We start from the raw sequence: 21,950 nt of genomic DNA, 5'->3' as shown, positions 1-21,950 counted from the left end.
GGGTAAAATCTTCTCTCAAGGTATGATAATGGGAGAGGAGAGGAGAAAATACTACAAAAATTTCTCTCTTAAGAATTAGTAGCTCTCTCTAAATTATAGGTGCTTTTAATCTATGAAACCCTCAATTTCTCTAAGGTTTTATATCTGATCATCTCCTTATAATTTTGTGAGTAATGAGGGTTATATATTGTGAGTGAAGGCTAGGAGGGTCAAAAAAAGTACAGCTATCAGAGTGCCCGACAAGTTACAAGCAGGTTGGCCTACCTGCAGACTAGTTGCCAATCGCCTGGCATAATAGAATTTTAGACCTTAGCATATGCTCCTCACATGATCTATAGCAACTTGATGCAGTCGCCAGCTAGTTGCCAGAGCTGCTATCTTGAGCAAAACTTCACCATTGTGAGACTAAACCCATTACATTAAATCTTACAAAATACAAGGAAATAAATTCATGAAAATATAACAATTTTTTCATGGAATAAAGCCAACATAAAAGGTTATTGGAAAACATAACTTAACAAGACCGATGTATATTTGGGCTTTTGGATTTTATATTTATATTTAGAATTTTATGGTTTTTCGCTTATTCCTTTTCAAAATTAAACCTCATCATCTTAGAATTGAACCTAAAAAAAAAAACACCTAATGCTACGTATAAATTTTATTGCAAATATAGCAAAGTATTTGGTGTTTATGTGGCATCACATTTACGATTTTGTTGTTTTAAAAGATTTAATGGACCGAGCATAGGGAGGCATGCTTTCAAAATGCGTCTTCATCTGAATTGAATTAGGCATGTCTTTCATAAATAAATGAAAAAAAGATTCATGGTCCGCAGCTGCACACAACACTAGAAAATTGAGCAAGAGGGACAGACGGAGGGATTATGGGTTTCATTGTGACTGTGGAGTGTGTGTACTGTGAAGTTTTTTTTTTTGAAACTGAAACTGAATTTTCATTAAACTGAAATTGGAGAACAACAGAGTACAGCAAGTAGAAAAGAAAGAGCTAAAAACAATAAACAAAGTTAACACTTAGCTCTATCTAACAGTAAAACATGCTGAATGACAGGCGGCTCAATTCCTTTCCTCTGCTGAGAAGAGCCTGAAGATTTAGCTAACTGAGCCAGCTCATGCGCAGCTCTGTTGTAGTCCCTTTTCAGATGTCGCATTTTCCAGCTTCGAAAAAACCGCAGCAGCTCCAAAGAACCTTGGATGACCATCCCAAATTCACCATTGCAACTGCTCTCGTTAATAGTGTCAACCACTTCACAAGAGTCAGATTCCACAATAATTCTTTGAAGCTCCATCTCCCTAGCCAACAGAATCCCTTCTTCTACTGCAAAAGCTTCTGTAACAGCCGCCCCATAGTTTCCATTCAGCACCTTACTAACCGCAGCAACAGCCATCCCCCTACAATCTCGAATAACTACACCCACAGAGGACCTACATCCAATCCCAGCCGTAGCACCATCAACATTTATCTTATATACATCCGGAGGAGGTGCTGCCCAACCAACATCTGGGGCTTGTTGCTGTTGAGCCCGACAAAACAGAACTGCATTTTTGTAATCCTCCTGTGTACGCCTTGCCAGGTTCCAGATTTGAGAGTGGGGACTGCTTTTAGACTCATGAACCACTTGATTTCTGTTAAACCAAATAGCCCACGCAATAACAAAGAGAGTCTCAAGTTCATTTGGAGAGCCAGCATCTAATATTTCCACTGCTAAATCCACAAAGCATCTGTTCACAGCCAGCAAGTTTATTGGACAATCCTGCCAATTCCACCACACCTCACAAAGCTTATTATAATAAATTAAGGCATGGCTAGAGCTTTCAACAGCCTTTTCACAGAGAGGACATTCAGCCCCCACATTTAGACCTCTCTTAGCCAATTTCAGCTTAGTGGGCAGCCCATCCATACAAGTCTTCCAAGCAAAAATTCTAACTTTGGCAGGGAACTTGAGTTGCCAAACCTTTTTCCATAAGTGAGTCCTAGAGTCACCGCTTGAGCATTCACCCTCCTCTGAATTTTCCACAATAGGAAGCGCAACATAATATGCATTCCTAACAGTGAAAACTCCCCGTTTGTTTCCTAACCAAATTATGCTATCTTCCGGTAAATTATAGCTAAGGGGAATGTTAAGGATGGTTTCAGCCTCAAAAGGAAGAAAAAACCTCTTAACCATCTCCACTTTCCAGTGCCTTGTTTCTTCATCGATTAGCGATGACACCATTGGAAAATCTCCAATATCTTGTAGAGGGGAGCATACTTTGTAAGTAGTGGGATTAGGCAGCCACTTGTCTTCCCAAATATGTATCATCTTCCCATTGCCAACTTTCCACCTTACCCCCTTCCGAATAACCTCCAAACTATTATAAATGCTTCTCCACGCGTAAAAGGGGCTGCTTCCAAGCTTTGCACCCAAGAAATCACCAAAAGGGAAGTACTTGGCTTTGTAAATTCTTGCAATCAATGAGTTCGGGTTCGTCATAATACGCCATGCCTACTTCGCAAGCATTGCTAAGTTGAAGGCTTGTAGATTGCGAAAACCCATCCCACCATCCGATTTTGATTTGCACATTTTCCTCCAGTTGACCCAAGCCATCTTTGCCTTTTGATCTCTCTGACCCCACCAAAAATTCCTCTCCATTCTTTCTAAGTCTTCACAGAGTCCTTTCGGAAGTTGGAAGCAACTCATAGTATAAGTAGGGATTGCTTACGTGATTGCTTTAATCAGAATTTCCTTTCCCCCTACAGAGAGCATTTTTTCTTTCCACCCAGAGAGATTTTTTCCAACCTTCTCCTTAATTTCTGCAAAAACCTGGTTCTTTGACTTTCCTATGACTGATGGGAGCCCAAGATAGTTTCCTTGCCTTAGTTCTTGCATTGGTCCTAAAATTTCCAGGACCTCTCCCTTTGTTTCAACTAGGGTATTCTAGCTAAAGGTCACTGAAGACTTATCCATATTGATTTTTTGCCCCGACGCAGCCTCAAACCGCTCCAGAATTTCAACAAACTTGCTGACCTCCTCCTCTTCAACCTTACAGAACAAAAGGCTGTCATCCGCAAAGAACAAATGCGTGACTCTAGGGCAGCCCCTACAAATGGACACTCCATTAAGAAGATTCCTACTACTTGCATCAGAAATAAGGGCAGAAAAAGCTTTCATACAGAGAAGGAACAGATAAGATGATAATGGATTGCCTTGTTGACCATGAGCTTCCCCATTAATCAACACTGAGTACGTGACCGTTGTTATACATTTCATCACCCATCCAATCCATTTCTCATGGAAACCCAACCTCCTCATCACCCCCTCAATGAAATTCCACTCTACCCTGTCCTAAGCCTTGCTCATATCAAACTTGACTGCCATGTGGCTATCCTTCCCACTCTTTTTGTGATCCAGATAGTGCATTAACTCAAAGGTAATAAGCACATTATCTGTGATTAATCTCTCAGGTAGAAAGGCGCTTTGATTTTCAGAAATTATTTGAGGCAGCACAGTCTTAAGGCAGTTTGTAAGCACTTTGGAGATCAATTTATATGCTACATTATTGAGACTGATTGGGCGAAAATCCTTCATCCTGTTGGGCATTTTAACTTTTGGCACCAATGTTATATAAGCACTATTAATATCAGATAAAGAAGCATTTGAATTTAGAACATTTAACACCATATTAGTAACATCATAACCTATAATGTCCCAAAAATTTTGGTAAAAGATAGCAGACATACCATCTGGCCCAGGTGCTTTAGTTGGATGCATTTGCCAAAGAGCTATTCTGACTTCTTCTACGGTAAAATCCTTGGTAAGATCACCATTCATCTCCTCTGACACCTTGGCCTGAATTAAATTTGTTACCTCTTCCAAGCGGGACGGGTATGTGGAGGTATAAATATCTTCAAAATAACCAGTTACAGTCCTGACTATACCCTCCTTGCTATCACACCAAACACCTTCATCATTCCACAGCCCAACAATAGCATTCTTCCTTCTTCTCTCAAAGGCACGATGATGAAAATATTTTGTATTACAATTGCCCTCACCCAGCCATTGCACTCTTGATCTCTGCTGCCCCCAGACCTCCTCATCATCTAACAAGAGATTAATCTCCTTTCTTAGCTTATTAATTTCAGCCCCATTTTGAAGTGCTGTGTCATCTCGTAATAGCTCACCAAGCCTTTCTTTCTTCTCCTGAATCTTCTTCGGAATCTGCCTGAAAACAGATTTTCCCCACTTATCAAGTCTGTTCGCACATACTTTAAGCCCAGCACTAAAACTACCCGGATCATGGAGATTACTATTAGCATTCCACACTTCCTCAATCAGCTCCTTGCAGTCAGCCCGTCTTGTCCATATTGCCTTAAAGAAAAATCTACGTTTACCACGCTTTTGAAAGGAGTTAGAATCAGCAAGTAATAGGGGGCAGTGATCAGACGTGGTTTCTTCTAAATGATGGGCTCTTATATTTGAAAAATGCTCTATCCACTCTGGAGTAGCCAGAGTCCTGTCCAGCCTCAAATAGACTCTATCATTTCCTTCCTGTTGATTGCACCAAGTAAACTCAAAACCCGAGTATCCCAAATCTTTAAACCCACACTTATGAATAATATTTTGGAACGCACTCATCTGATGTTGGTTTCTCAGAGCTCCCCCAAGTTTTTCATCAACTGAAGTAATTTCATTAAAATCGCCAAAATATAACCAAGGCAAATTAAATTGACAATTAAGAGTATTAAGGTACCTCCATGATTCTTTCCTCCGATGTGTCTCCGGATGCCCATAAAAGCCCGTCAGCCTCCATCTGAATCCAGACGCTTCTTCGGTTACCACTGCATCAATGTGGTGCCTTGAATAGCTCCTAATCTCTAAATTAACTTCCTTTCTCCAAAACATCGCTAAACCTCCTCCTCTCCCTTGTCTTTGGACATACAGACCATTAACAAAACCCAGCTTCAGCTTAATCTTTTTCATTCCAGCTATCGACATTTTCGTTTCCGACAAGAACACCACTTCGGGATCCCACCGCCGCACAAGGGTGCGTAGCGCTCCAACTGACTGGGAGTTCCCAAGCCCCCGGCAGTTCCAACCTAAGGCCATCATGGCTCTCGGCGGTGCTGCTCAGCAGCCACTGTCGTTCCTTGAATGTTTTCCTTTTGCTTTCTCTTCAGTTTTCTTTTTTCCTCTGCTTCTAAAATTTCTAACTCTCTGGCCCTCTTAAGCCCACTGCTTTTTTCTGGCCCAACATAGCTTCCTCTTTGAATAATCCTTTCTCCCTTGCACGTCTCTTCCAACTACCTATTGTCTTGGGTTCCTTATTTTTATCCTTACAGCCCACATCTAAAAACCCATTCTTTTTAAACTCTGAAAAATCTATACCGGGCTTAATTGGGCTTGTAACCTCCATTTCCTCTAAAATGGGCCCATTTTGGAAGCCCACATCTGGTTGGTCACAGCCTGGCGCGACACCTTCACTTCCTTTAATTTCAAAATTTAAACATTTCCTTGTACCACGTGTAAGCTCAGACGTATCAGCAGTTAGAGGACTTACTGTCGAGTTGTCCCATCTGCCTGAGTGACCAGCCGCCAGACTTCCTGACTGAGCATCACTGCTTACATCACCCTGTCCAAGCTGCTTCTCTACACCCCTGGCATCGTCGTTCTGCCCACTTCCTCCACCGCTGCCAACCATGGCATTCTCCGCCATTGATGGTTGTTCCATCGTCTGTCCCAAAGTACCTGGCTGATGTTGCATTTCTTTTCTTGATTTCACCCTCTCCGGCCTACCTCTAGAGTTGCCGTTAGCTCTTATCCAGTCGTCGTACTGGTACTCCGTCACTTGCTCCAGTCCCAGCTCTTCGCAATGCCTATCGTCATGTCCCAATATTCTGCACTTGTAACATACCGTTGGGAGCCTTTCATATTTGAAGGTAACCCACACCTTCTCTCCTTCTCCATTCAGCAAATATCCACCTCTTTGTAATGGCTTGTTTCAAGGTATTTCCACTCTGACCCTCATATACTTCGCCTGATCTAACTGCCAAGATCTCTTATCAACTTCAAGAAGCTTGCCTATCTTATCCCCAACAGTTTTCCCCGTTTCCTCTATCATAAGCTCAAATGGTATACCCCAAATTTGAACCCAAAACGGTGAGTGAGAGAAGCTAATGTTTGCAGCTGTTAATCCTTTTCTCCACCGGCATAACAATAGGAAATTGTTATCAAAGTTCCACGGTCCATTCTTCTCCACCCATTCCATTTGGTATTTAGAGTTGAACTTAAAATGGAGGATATCATTCCCAACTTCTACTATCCTAAGATCTGATCCCATCTTCCATGCCGACCGTAAAGTACTCTTTAAGGCCCTTTGATTTTGCTGCCGATTAGACAGCAATTTCCCGAACAAGCTAAGTTGACACTCTTCCAGCCACTCAGCTCTGCTAGGAGTTGATAGTTGAATACCTTCTTCCTCCTCTTTGGTAAGCTTTAAGCTCTGCAACCCATCCAAAATAGCCTGTTCCATCAACAAAGGTTACACCTTGAACATACACTAACAGAATAAATGAACACTTCGAAAAGAAAGAAAGCCCACAGTTGCACAGAACTATGGGAGAAAACACTCCTACTTGAGAGAGACCACAACTCCCTTACACGAGAGAGAGAGAGAGAACCTCCTACAGGGGAGAGAGAGAAGTTAACAACATCTAATTCCCATACGCTCCTGTGTGTACTGTGAAGTTGTGGAGTGTGAAGATGACGATGATGATATATCTTTGAGGTAGGTTTTTGGTGGTGATGACGTGGTGTGAGATGGTTGGGTCCCACTTGATTGAGGATATGACACGTGGTGTTACCGCTAGCCACGAAGATTTGAGGATTTTTTTTTTTTTTTTGGTTGTGTGGTGGGATTGGATTTCTTGTCTTGATCCAATGCGGTCAATTTTTGATATCCCATACCTCCACGACTAGCTCAAAACCTAGTTTTTAAATTCATCTTCTTTCACTTCTATTTTTTTTCTCATTTCTTTCCTTCTCCTTTTCTTGTTCCTTTACGCTACTATCATTTTATTTTTTTAAGAAAGATGAGTTCTTCACTTGTTTTGAGTTCTTCGTTTCATCTTCCTTCGATTTCTCAGCGTCGGTCTCTAGTTTGTGGCAGAGTAAGATTGGGTCAGGTCTGGCCTCGCATTGCCCTCAAATGCATCTCGTTTCTATGTCTGGTAATCAATTTTTTTTCTCTCTTTTTTCATATTTGTAAGGGAAAAATTTAGTTGAAGTACTTAGACGTTTCTTTTTAAAATTCAGTGAGGTGGCATGCGGGTACATAACAAAAATTACATTAGAATTTTAAAAGGTAAACTTAGCTAAGAAACCGGACTTAAAGTACTTTACTTAATTGCAGTACTTACTTCATATGATAAGTTCTATCATACCATTGGATTAATTGTGTTGTAATTCAGATTATTCAGATTGAGATTGTGTCAATCGTAGTGCTTACTTCCCAGCGGTATCATTGCAAATTTAGCCAAATGTAGTCTACAATGCAATTTTAACAAACTCATTCGTGGATTTTCCTCCATTAGACTCGTACTCTATCCTTAAAATATTATTTATTTATTTTGTGCGCGCCGGAAATGAGACTATTGGGCTTAACCTCACTTGGGCTCACAACTTATTTATAAGGTGGGCTTTAGGATTTCCTACTTTGGGTCGTTCTTGGCACAGAGACTCAAAGTAATATCCTCTCTCCCTTCTTGAATAACTGTTTTTTCCTCTTTTTTCTGAACCCCCATTTCTTCCCCAACTTCTCCTATTTATAGCTCTAAGTTAGTGGGGAGATCATGATTACTGCCATTGTTAGTGCAATTGAAGGTTCAATATTATCTGTTGTAAGTGGATGTTTAGGTGAGAGTGGAATGCAGCGATTATGGCTTTGGAACTTGGTTCCAACTCAGGTTAATATGCTCGGTAGTGATGTTTCCTGAACTGCCGAGCATCCTATGGTACGTCTGGACAAGACTTCCTTATTTGTTCGGGAAATTTATGCCGAGCATCGATTAGGGGTCGAGGCTCAAAACTCGTAGTTTGTGAAGGTAGTTTCAAGCAGAATTTAAAGTAATGGGGCCGTGCCATTGGGCCTGAACCCAGGGCCCAATTGGGTCTGGGGACCTTGGTGCCGTACATATTTATTTTTATCTATTCTGCACTTATTTTTTTTTTCTTCACCTCTCTGTCTCTCTCTTCCTCTCAACGCAGCACCATCTCCACCAAGCACCCATGCTCTCTGTTCGCACCGCCACCCAAACAATCTGCCAATCACAAATCAACCACCAATCAACCATAACAAAATCAAACCCACAATCAACCACCAAGACAACCACAAATCACAGCCTTAACCCACATGCAACCACAGAAACCGATCTACCAACCCTTATATCAACCACCGATTTGCCATTGCAGCACCCATAGCATCAACCCAGATGCAACCCAAAAGGGCCAAAACACAATCTAATCTTAGATTTGCCACCGCAAATCAAGCACCGAATCAATCTCAACGCAATTTGATCTCCAATCCACGAGCCGTTGGCGCCGATGGTGGTTACGTAGAGAGAGAGAGAGAGAGAGAGAGAGAGAGAGAGAGAGAGAGAGAGAGAGAGTCAGACGACCAAGCAAAACGAAGCAAATCGAGCAACACCACCTCACACCGCCACCAGAACAAACCAATCGAAGCTCCACCACCTCACACAACCACTAGAGCACCAACACCACCAAGAAAATCAACCATCACTAACTACGTGATTGGTTTTTGAGAGAAATAGACAGACCGACAGGTAGACAAGGAATTAGGCCTGGAGAAAGAAAGATAACGAATAAAAAACAATTTTCTAAGAGTAGCGATAAACAGTACCTCAACAATAGTATCGAGGTACTGTTACATGTTTCTAAAAAGAGTACTGTGTTTCCCCTCGGATCCGGATCCTCTCCATTTCTCTTTGAAATGGAGAGTATCCAGTTAAGGGCTGAGACTGATTTAAAATAAATCTACGACTTAAAATCTGCCACGTCATTTAAAAGCACTAACAGGAGACTTAACTGAGTAGAAGGCTAAACTAACGTTAGTTTCAACGTCTCTTCTCTAACTCTCTATCCCTCTCCTCTCCGTTTCTCTCTCCCTCCCATTAAACCCAACGATGGTCATTGGTCAAGCTTCTCCAGTTCTCCATACCCACACACAGTTGTGCATCAACTGTATTTCAGTCATCCACCTCTGTCTCTGTCTCTGTCTCTCTCTTAGGTTTCTCTCTCTCACCGAACCCAATCAAATAAGGGGGAAGGGGAGGAGGGGTGTTTTTTTCTCGAGAATCTGAGAAAGATTTTGAATCGGCTTCTGGTAAATCTCCTTTATTAACAACTCTCTAATTTTTTTGACCCTTTTCCAGGCTCTGATTATATTCAGATCTGTGAGCTTTGTTGTTCTGCTTGTTATTGTTGTGTTGTGTATCTGGGTGGGGGTGGTGGTTTTTACGGATCGGCTTCGGGAAGCTTGTGATGTAGTAGTTTGATTCAAATTTTGGAACATTTTGCTGATTAGGGTTCTGGGCTTTGGGTATTTTTGAAACTTTGTTATTGTTGTGATGTAATGTTTTGTTGGAAATGGTAATTTGGGGGTTTGAGCTGTGAGAAAAAAAAGGGTGTTTTGGATATGGGTTTGTTGTGGATTTTGATTTGAGTACTTTGTATGAACTCAAATGATGGTGAATTCATTTGCTTAATGCTTGTTGTAGTTTATGCTTTTGTTGTTTTTACTTTACAGTTAAAATTTTGAAATTGTTATGAAATATTGATTAATAGCAGAAATCTTTGTAATTGAGTAATACAGCTGAGTTTAACTTGCTGCTGCTTCTGTTTCTAAAGGAAGTTTTTAGTTTATAATTATTTAGAGGAAGTTTTGATATCAGCTTTCTAAACCCCACCCAAAATTAAAAAAAAAAAAAAAAAAAATTTTGAGTAGTTCAAAATTTGATATTTGATATTTGTTTACATGGACTTCGTTAATAATATGAATTTTTATGTTTAGCTTGTAATTATTTAAAGGAAGTCTATGTATGCTGCTTGTGTATAGATTTCCTCTTTTTTTTTTTTTTTTTTTTTTTTTTTTTTTTTTTTTTAAGTATGTATCACTTGTCAAATAAAAAAAAGGCTTAAATGAGGTAATCTTCTTATGAGTTGCCACCTCATTGTTTTTAGAATTAGAAAGAGACAGACACATCAGGTTGAAATTTTGTCAATAATGATTAGTGGAATTATAATTTCAAAGTTTGACTTATAATAAATCAGCCTTATAATCGCTTATTTTGACAAAATCTTAGATTAAGTAATTTATGTGGGTATTATGCAATTCTTTATATTAAGGGGCGTTTCGTTTGTGCAATTCTTTACATTAAGGGGCGTTTGGTTTGTTATGATGTGCCCATAATATGATGCACATTACGATAATGTGACATTAAAATTTTTAGTTTATTTTATATTTTTTAACATTACCATTATTTAAAATTATAAAATATATCATATCATCTTTTTTTCATCACATTCCTAAACAATGTAATGTTGTATTATTATATTGAGATTACATTAATGTAAGATTACAATAACGTAATATTACGGTGTAATGTAACCTCATGACAAACCAAATACCCCCTAAAATTGAGATCGATACTACATGTCAAAATGCCAAACCCATGCAAACCCCATAATTGTGTGAGCGGAAAGATGTATATATTCTACGTGTGACATATCTTCTCCATCTTAGACCTCTAACAATGCTTATGAGTGATGACCACAAGGATTTGATATTCTACGGATTAGGGTTGCGCACCAAGTATAGCTTGCTTGAACCACGTAGAGTTTGGTCAGTACTTCCACTACAACAAAAAATGTTTATTACAACAACAAAAAAAATCATTGCAATAACATCAAAGTCATTGCAATAGTTTATGCGAAGTGTTGCAATAAAATTTGAGGTAATAAGTTTGTGCTACAAAAAAATTTTGTTGCAATAAACCTTGAATATTTTAATGAAAATTTTGATGTAATAATATATTTGCTATTGCAATAAACAATTTATTACTTCGAATATCTTGTAGCAATATGCTATTATTTCATGAATTTTATTACAATAGATTGTAAAGAATTGACAAAAATAATTTGGGTTCAAATTATTGCAACGGTATATTTATTGTAATAGTTAAAATTTTCATATTTTTTCTTACAATAGATTGTAAAATAATTGGAATTAGATCATTGTAATAATATATTCATTGCAGTTTCATGTTTGTCATTGCAATAGATTATAAAATAATTGATATTTTAGTAATTGCAATGTTAAATTTGTTGCAATAAGCCATCTCTTTGAAATTTCGATCTATTATAATATATCGCAAAGTATATAATTGGTATCAAGTTATTACAATGGTTTTTTCAATTTAAGTTATTAAAAAAAATTGATTTCTTCAATTTATGTTATTGCAAAAAAATTTCTAAATTCAATTTAGTATTAAAATCTCTATTGTAACTGAAAATTATAAATTATTACAACTAATTATTATTAATGTAATAATTTACTATTTTTAAGTTACTATTGCAACGACTTTTAATTTTTAGATGTGATATTATGTCTAATACCACTATACTAATTTTGTTGTATTAGCACTTGATGTAATAAACTTATTTTGGTGTAGAGTTCCAATTGACATTTCAAAATGTTGTCTTGTATCATCCTGGAGAATTTGTTTGTTTAGGGCCTTTAGGCACTAAGCTGGCAACCTTCTAAATTTTGATTAACTACTTATATCCAGGGATTAGGAATTTTTTTTTTTAAAACAAAACAAAACAATTTGCATATAAAGAATTGTCTTTTCTACTTTCTTTTGTATTAAAATTTTTAGTCATGGTTCACTTAATACTGCCTTGGTAGTTGATTAAAATTCCTTTTTGTGGGGATTGCTTTTAAGTGTGATGTACTTGATTTTCCAGGGAAATATGTGAGGAGTATGGCCGAGAAGTAGAAAAGCTGGCTTTCAAGTAATTGGAACTTATTTCCCTGAGTTTAGGCTTACCAGCTGATCGGCTAAATGGCTACTTTGAGCACCAAACCAGCTTTCTCCGGTTCAACTACTACCCTCTGTGCCCTTCTCCCGACCTAGCTCTTGGTGTTGGCCGCCACAAAGATTGCGGCGTCTTAACTGTCCTTGCACAAGATGATGTTGGAGGGCTTGAAGTGAAGAGGAAATCAGATGGAGAGTGGATTCCGGTTAAGCCTATCACAGATGCATATATCATTAATGTGGGTGATGTTGTTCAGGTACTATTCATGAACTTTGAACATTCTATCAAAATTGAATATACATAATGTATCATACGTGGTGGTGTGTGCCAAGAGCCTAATAGTTCAATTAGTTAGTACTTCCTAGTATTTTTAACAAAAAATATTTAAGTTTCAAATCATCCTCTCCCATTAAACTTTTGAACTATCCCAAAAAAAAAAAAAAAAAAAAAAAGGTGGTGTCGTGTGAATCTATCATAGAGAGTGGTCTTTCAACCATATGAATCTCCTCCCCCATCTAGGTGTGTGTGAGTTATGTTTACCAATAAAAAATGGTGTAATTCCATTACCGTGAGATCCTTGTGCAAATTAATGAGCTATTAATTCAAAAAACTTGGAATTGATCATATACCAATGATTTGCACAAAGGAACCAACCCCCTACCAATAATTTCTAATCCCAATTCATTCGCAGTTCAACAAATGTTATCAATTATTAACTACTAGTGCAGACCTGCACGTTGCATATGATAATGTTTTGGATAAAACTTAGGTTCAGTACTTATGTGTTATTCCTTAAGTTCTCTTCTTTAAATTCAGTCACATGACTTATTTCACATGAGATGAAAGTATATTTTTAATTAAATACAACCATATAGCGGAATTTGAAGAAGTGAATCTAAGGAACAGCACATATGTACTGTATATAAGTTTTGCCATAATTTTTTTAGGGTGGTCTCATTAAATTTATTTTTTTTGCAATTTACACTAATTTAATAAAGAGTAATATATTTTATTATTACATTTTCATTAATTATAGGAACAATAACACATGTATAATAAATAAATAAAGAAATATATATATATATATATATATATATATAAAATTTCTGTCGCACCAAAATGGAAACAAAACAAATTATTTTTTTTCAAGAATTCAAAAGGCAAGTTAGAGAAAATATTCATTTTTTAATCAAAGTTATTTATAACATTTTGTGTACCATTAAAAAGTATATAAAATTCAAAAATTATTTTTTTAGTTTTAAAAAACTTTCTCCAACCCTATTTTTTCTACCCTACAATCCAAAACACCGAAAAATGAATCTAAAATATTAATAACTTAACAATGATTAATTGGATTAATTAGGAAAACAATTTATTGTTGATAATCAATTGAGGTTATTTTCTTTAGAAATTACAAATTCATACACCCACAAAGATTATCAAATTAATGAACAATTATTAGCAAAATCTCAGAATTAAGTTTCTATAAATGCATTGTTATAAAATAATAATGATAAGATGAAAATACAATTGCAAAAGCTAAAATATATCACTCATCTAATTTTATTTTGTTTGACTAACCTTTGATTTTCTCTGAATCAGTGACATTATAAAGCATTTCTAATACAACTATTAAGAGCACATTCTCTACAAAAATTATAAATTTGTCCATCCAAAAGGATTTAAAAAAAAAAAAGGAGCAAAACTTAGTAAAGTATCATAATTATCTAAATTGATCACTAAAAAAAAATCAAATTATAACTTGCAAAACAACTATTATTAATCCAAATCAAATCAAACCAATGGAATATAGAAAAAGAACTTGTGAGCAGGAATTGGAATATCAAAATAACTAAATATGCATAAAAATCGATACAAATTTACCAAAAAGATAAACAAATGTAATGTGACAATTAAATAATCAATAACAGAAAGAACCATCAGTGGGAAAAAAAAAAGTGGTTTAAATAATATTAAATTCCACCAAAAGAGGAACAAAATGAGAGAGAGAGAGAGAGAGAGAGAGAGAGAGAGAGAGAGAGAGAGAGTATTAAGTTAAGATGGAAGAGTAATGGTGGAAGTAGATGAAAAGTTGAACAAATTGAAACTGTAAAATTTAAGAAGACGCAATAGAAGTTTTTTTTTAGAGATAATTACAACATGCTATTAACCCCGCAGCTCGAACTCTTTCCCCTCTAACCCCCCAAACTCTTTGTACAGGGGAATGTGCCAATTCAGCTACAAGGCTTTTGGCGAGTTACAATAGAAGTTTTGTATCAATAAATACTATGTTTCAGTTCTTTATATATATATATATATAGATTATGTTCATTTATTGAATAATACTCTGATTTGTAATGAAAGTAACATAAGGGGATGTTCGTATAGGTTTGGAGCAATGACAAATATGACAGTGTGGAGCACAGGGTGGTGGTGAATTCTACTAAGGCAAGGCTTTCTATTCCATTATTCTTCCTCCCAGCCCACTATACCACGGTGAAACCTCTCGAGGAGCTAGTAAACGAGCAGAACCCTTCCAAATACAGGGAATACAACTGGGGAAAATTTTTCGCCAATAGAAATCAAAGTGATTTTAAGAAGCATGATGTGGAAAACATCCAAATTTACCTTTTTAGAATATCAGAGTAATTGTGACAGTGTAAGGTTTATAAATCTACTAGCAAGAATGAGTTGTTTTAGATGCTTGCATTTGACATGCTAATAAAGAGACTCAGGCTTTGGAAACATATCAAACACTCGTATTGGTTATCTTACAACTTCTTTTTTTGATGTCTTTCTGTTTTGAAGTGCTATTCTAGGCCAATTTCAAGAAGAATTTTGAAGTGGAAGCTTCAAATCAAACTGACCTTTTCTAACCTATAATAAAACGAGCTATGGCTCTTTTTAATAGTGTTGTGTTGCGTTTGTTTTTGTTGAGTCGCCTTACTAAATGCACCGTTTGACAGTTATTCAGTGTTTCGCATTCCACACTCCTGTATCAATTATTTTACAATTTATTGCAATGACAAATATGAAACTGCAATGAATATATTATTACAATGATCTAATTCCAATTGTTTTACAATCTATTGTAAGAAAAAATATGAAAAATTTAACTATTACAATAAATATACCGTTGCAATAATTTGAACCCAAATTATTTTTGTCAATTCTTTACAATCTATTGTAATAAAATTTATGAAATAATAGCCTATTGCTACAAGATATTCGAAGTAATAAATTGTTTATTACAATAGCAAATATATTATTACATCAAAATTTTCATTAAAATATTTAAGATTTATTACAACAAAATTTTTTTGTAGCACAAACTTATTACCTCAAATTTTATTGCAACACTTCACATAAACTATTGCAATGACTTCAATGTTATTGCAACGACTTCAATGTTATTGCAACGATTTTTTTTGTTGTAATAAACATTTTGTTGTAGTGAAATTCACTAGTCCTCTAGGGTATTCTTGGTTATTTTTAAGCAGCCAATGCTTAGCCTCATTATTTTTTTTTTTTTTTAAAGAAGAAGCTTAATGATGTTGTAGTAGCAAAACAAAGTAAAATTGTTGTGCCTCTCTTGACAAAGCATTATAAATGTGTTTGAATCAAATTTTCTAGGTTTCCAAACCGAACCCAACCCAAACCACTCACACCCAAAAAAAAAAAAGAAAAAAAAAAAACCTAGAGGTGTAATGATTCCAATCCAACCCATTATATTACCACCTACTTCCCAAGTGGGTTACTTCACTGCTTACCCACAGCAGCAATCCGACTCAACCCACTAGGCAACTTAGACAATTGCCTAGGGCTTAATTAAGGCCCCCAAATGGAAGCAGGGATCAATTAATCAAGAGAATATAATTAAGGTCCTCTCACCTAGAAAAAAAAAATGAAGGACCCTAGAAATATGCATTGTCACAAAAATATTAATCAAAATTTTTTCCCAAAAAAAAGAAAAAAATCTATCTTTGAATGTTGTGCATTGTTGTAAATTTTCAAAATTTTCAATCTATCTGCCGTGGGTTGAAATTGTAAAAATTTCCACTCTCCCAAGCATAGAATGTGAAGAAGAGTATATCAAAATTAAAAATAGAATAAAGAATTTTATAGACAAGCTCATTAATGAAATCCAAAGTTCAATACCTAATCCTAAATTTCAGAGAGAGAGAGAGAGAGAGAGAGAGAGAGAGAGAGAGAGAGAGAGAGAGAGAGAGAGAGAGAGAGAGAGAGAGAGTATCTATTGAAATAAAAGGAAAAAACTAAAAAACATATTTCCATATTGATTCTTGAAGGAATCAAAATCCATATGCTCTATGTTCACCTTGCTGCTCTCCATCTTGATTCTTTGTTTAGCTTTCTTTGTAATTGCTCATCAATCGGTGGTATGTTGATTGCTCTCCTTTCATCTTTCATCTTCATCTCAGGTTGATTATTATTTACTCTCCCTTTCTTTCATTTTTTTATTTTATTTTTTTTTATTTTTTTTTTGTTTTTTTTGGTTGTTTCTACCATTGCAAAGATTCACCCTTTTACTGTTGCTCTTGTTGGGTGAATGAAAGAGTAACGTTTATTTCATTCTTCACCATCTTTATTTTTTTTAATTTATTTTTTAGAGCATCCATAGCAATGGAGCTAAAAATTTAGCTATTTGGCACCACAAAAAGTTACTTTATCTATTTTACTTATTCACTTTACAAAACATCTAGCAATAATGGAACTATTTTAGCTTTCAACACAATAAAATAATATAAACATCACAATAAAATAATAAATCTACTACATTATTTTATTAATTTCTTTCTTTCTCTTTCTCAAAAAAAAAAAATTATTTCTTTCTCTCTATCTTTGTGCGTGCTGTGCCTCACTCTCCACTGTAAAAAAAATAAAAAATAAAAAAAAAAAAAAAAAAACTTCTCATTTCTCTCCTCTCCACTCTCCACTCTCACTTCTCTCTAACTCGTCGCTGCTCTCTCCTTCCCACCCATCACCATTTCGAAACCTTCCTCACCGGCATTGGAGACAAAATCGTTGAAGCTCTCAAGGATCCTGTGGGTTGTGGGTTGTGCTAGCGCAGGTTTGTGGGTTGTGCCGTGGCCAAAGACGAACTCGCTGAAGCTCTCACCTTCCTTGCTGGCGCGGGTTTGTGGGTTGTGCCATGGGTTTGTGATCTTTCTCTCTACTTTAACCAATCTGCCATGGATTTGTGATTTGTGATGTGGGTTTGTGTTTTGTGGTGGTTGTATGGAATTTGGACCAGCATTACTTTGATCTTTCTCTCTACTCTATCTCTATGGGTTTGTGTTTTGTATTTTGTGGTGTGGGTTTGGTGGATCAGTGTTGTTTCAGTGGCAGTGGTCCGATCTTGTGTTTTTTTGGTGGCTGGGTGTTTGATTCGGTGGGTTTTTATATGGATTTTATGAGCACCATCATCGGCGAGTTGGCCAACGAAGCAGTGAGGAGATAAGGGATTCTAGAGAGAGAGAGAGAAAGAAAGAAAAAGAGAAAATATTTTTTTAATGAGAGAAAAGAGAGAAGTTTAATAATCTTTTTTTTTTTTTTTTTTTTTGCTTCTTGCTACAGTGCACAGCCATAAATAGCTATGCATTGTAGCAAGAAGCTAAAATTTTTTAACTATGGCTCCACTATTGTAACATGTATTTTTGTGTTTTTGTGATGCTAAAATAGTTATATAGCTATTTAGCTTCACTACTACTAATACTCTTATATAGCTAAATGCATAGTCTTTTAGGAGCCGAGAAAGTAATGTCATCCACTCAATCAATACTCCTAGTCTATTCAGTACTTTTTATTTAGTCTTTGACCTCTCAATCTTTTTTTCTTTTTTCTTTTTTTGGTTAAAGACTTCTCAGTCTTTTACTTGTTAGGTACTGGACCAATAGTTCGTTTAGATTGAAGGGAAGGGAGGAGAAGTAGAGTAGATTTAATTCAAAATTAATCTATTTTCAACTAAAGCAAAAGGAAAATTCTACTCTACTCTCATCCACTTTTCCTCCTTCCTCTCTCAATCCAAACGAGCCCTAAAGCAAAAGGATAATGTTTGTTGCACACATTATGTGCATTTACGCTCTGTCCAAAACAATTAAAATAGTGATTTTAAGTCATATTTTAATGCTTGAAATTGTGATGTAAAATTATGTTTTCAGTTATATGTTGGTAATGTGTAAATGCACCCGTATGCAATAGAATTGTCCCAAAGAATTTTTTTTTTTTTTTAAATGACCGTTTTAAGTTTCTCCCTTTTGCATGGTCTCCATGCAAAATCGGATATTGCTTCTGGTTCTATTCTGGATAGGAATCCCATCTGTTAACAGTAAAATCTAAAAGATCTCTTTATCATTTATCACATCAAAAACTTAATTATTAATTTTATATCTCAAAAAAAAAAATATTATAATAATAAAAAAAAATATCATAAGTTCAATAAATATTATATAATTATTTAAAAAATAAAAGGTCGCTTTCAAAATTTTCGTCTTACATCCCAAAATACATTGAGTTGGCTGTGTGCAGAATCAACGTAATAATGCAATGTCCAAACCAACTCAACTCAGAAGAACTGAGTTTAGGCCCTCTAAACACAACTGAAACTGTCAAGCACGTACAATTGTCCCACCCATACTCATAGGTTGTGTACAAGTGAACAACACCAATGTCAAATCAAACACAATAAGTATCCTCACGAAAGTGATTCATGTCTTCTTTTAATTCCTTGTCCAGCACCCAAGTTTTTATTTGATAATCTGTCCAACACCTAAGTTTTAATGACGCAGAACGGCTACTTTAATTCCTTCACCCCGTGTGTATAAACAAAGCACCGAGCACCTTAGTAGAGGCATATACACATACACTCCTGTATCAGGCTTATCATCGTTATCAAACTCAAATACACACTGATTATGATTTCACCACATCTAATCCAGTAACTCATCATCTAATCAATATTTTACCTGTCTCAATAAAATTGATTAGCAAGTATATGATTCCGATGACATGTATTATAAAATTCCATTAAAAATGTTAAGAATATAAAGTGTGAAAAAGACTGAATAGTCTGTATATTGATGTGTATGAAACAATGTACAATAGAGAGCCTTATATAGGCTAGATATGTGTGCAGTACAAGTAAAAGGAGTAAACTACAAGTACAGTATACTGGGCTAAGCCCAATGGGCTAAACTAGTCTAAGCTATACACTAACATCCCCCCTCAAACTCGAGGTGGCAAGGAGGAAGCCAACTGGAGTTTGGATATAAGATCTCGAAGACGACCAGGCGGGTGAGTCTTGGTAAAGATATCAGCAGGCTGGTCAGCAGAGGAGATGGAGAATAACTGGAGATTTCCTTTCTTAAGATGCTGGCGAGTGATGTGGCAGTCGATCTCAATATGCTTAGTGCGTTCATGGAAGACATCATTATGAGCAATGTAGATAGCACTACGATTGTCACAATAAAGAGGAGTGGCAGTGGGCTGTGGAGCATCCATGTCAGCCAAGAGCCAACGAAGCCAAACAAGCTCACAAGTGGTGTCGGCAAGGGCACGATACTCAGCCTCAGTACTAGAACGGGAAACCACATCCTGCTTCTTGCTGCGCCACGAGACCAGAGAAGTACCTAACAGGAAACAGAAACCTGTGATAGAGCATCGATCAGTCGGATCACCTGCCCAGTCAGCATCTGAATAAGCATGAAGCTCGAGAGAAGATCGAGAGGAGTAATGCAGACCATGATAAAGTGTGCCTTTGACATATCGGAGAATCCGAAGAACAGCAGCATAGTGGACAGAACGAGGTGCATCCATGAACTTACTAACCATACCCACAGCATGTGAAATATCTGGACGAGTAACAGTGAGATAGATCAAACTGCCAACCAACTGACGATAGCGAGTAGCATCGGATATAGGTTCACCGTCCAAGGGTGTGAGCTTTGCATTATATTCCAAAGGAGTGGAAACAGTCTTGTTATCAGTGACACCGGCTTTAGAGAGAAGATCAGAAGCATATTTAGCCTGGGAAAGATAGTATCCATCAGAGGATGAGGTAACCTCAAGCCCAAGAAAATAGCTGAGAGTGCCCAAATCTTTTATCTCAAAATGCTGACTAAGAAAGTTCTGAAGAGAGCGGATACCTGCAGAATCATCTCCAGTAATAATCATATCATCAACATAAAGAAGAATAAGAGTGATACCAGCAGAGGATCTTCGAACAAAGAGAGCAGTGTCATGAGGACTTGAAGTGAAACCCTGCTGAGCAACAACTGAGCTAAATTTTTCAAACCAAGCTCGAGGAGCCTGCTTGAGGCCATAAAAAGCACGGCGAAGGCGGCAAACTTGATTGCCTGAGTGTGGATAGCCAGGGGGTGGTTGCATGTACACTTCTTCATGGAGGTCTCCATTGAGGAAAGCATTCTTCACATCCATTTGATAAAGAGGCCAATGGCGAACAGCAGCCACAGCAATGAGACATCTAACAGATGTAAGACGAGCAACAGGAGCAAATGTTTCCTCATAGTCAATACCATACTCCTGAGTAAAGCCCTTGGCAACTAGGCGAGCCTTGTATCGTTCAACAGATCCATCAGCCTTGGTCTTGATCTTGTAAACCCACCTACAACCTACTACAGACTGACCAGGAGGCAAATCAACCATATCCCACGTGTGATTCTTATGAAGGGCATCTAGTTCTTCATTCATAGCTTGCTGCCAAAGAGGGTCAGTATGAGCCTCACGATAGGTGTGAGGTTCATAGAGAGTGGCAAGAGCAAAAGAGCAATGATAATGTAAGGTTGAAATTATTCAACCATCTAATTGGCTTTATTCCGTGCCAAATTTGCTTGTAATTCAGCATTTAGTAACCCTGTGTTTAGGTGGGATTGGTATCAGAGCTGCAAAAGCCTGTCGCACATTCTAGTATTTGACTAGGAAAAAGGGTAAGCGACCTCATATCAAAAGTAAAATTCTTTTTCAAAAAGGCCAAAGGCCTGTTCTTCAAAGAAAAGTATTGTTTATCCCTCTCACAATGAGAGATGATTGCCTCAAAAGATCAAATGTTATGGCTGAAAGTGGAGTCAAATGAAAGGCTCCAAGTTATGTTATCTAGTTGTGTGGGAAGTCATATATTCATATTTCTATAATTGAGATTGGTCACATGATCTAGTGCTAATTGTGTATGCCTTGGTTGAATTGATCATTGAAGCTTCACATTAGACAAAGGACTATTTCATTGTTGATATCCACACACAACACACAAGTTTATGTTTGATAAATGCCATATTCATTTGTGTGATTGTACTTGATAAAATGTGTTTTCACATGCTCAATCTTTGTTAATTCAGGCACAGAAAGATTTTTGAGTGTTTTAGGTGTTTTTGGAAAGTGTTTTGCTGAAAAATCTGAAAAATTTCAAAAATACAGTTTTGCCCTGTTTTGGCGGCTCAGTCGCGGGTGTGTCAAGTCGCGATCCTCAGTCGCATCTTCGCTGGTCAGTTTTGGCGACTTGTTCGCGAGTGGAAGGTCCAGTCGCGAGATTCACTCAGAGATTTTCGCGGCTCAGCTCGCGACTCTCTCGCGGGTAGACCTTCCAGTCGCGAAAAACACTTAGAAAAAATTTTTCAAAATTTTCCTCTTGACTGTTTTGGCGGCTTGATCTGGCGACTGTGTGGCGACTTAAACCAGTCGCGAAAATCGCGTGTTTTGCAGAAACAGGAGCAGTTTTTAAACTTTTTCAGTTTTTCCCTCGAATTTTTGTGACTGTTCATCTTCTCTCTAAACACTCTCCCTCCCAAACACTCCGTGCTCCCTTTTC

At 36.9% G+C, this 21,950-nt stretch overlaps 1 pseudogene; it reads left to right on the top strand.

Moving 5' to 3' along the window:
- Positions 1-10,827: 10,827 nt before the first annotated feature.
- On the top strand, positions 10,828-14,902 carry LOC126696060 (protein DMR6-LIKE OXYGENASE 2-like; annotated as a pseudogene).
- The last annotated feature ends 7,048 nt before the right edge of the window (positions 14,903-21,950 follow it).

The sequence above is a fragment of the Quercus robur genome, chromosome 8, assembly GCF_932294415.1.
Source record: "Quercus robur chromosome 8, dhQueRobu3.1, whole genome shotgun sequence".
Taxonomy (NCBI): domain Eukaryota; kingdom Viridiplantae; phylum Streptophyta; class Magnoliopsida; order Fagales; family Fagaceae; genus Quercus; species Quercus robur.
The sequence above is the reverse complement of the archived record's forward strand: the minus strand, read 5'-3'. Positions and strand labels throughout refer to the sequence as shown.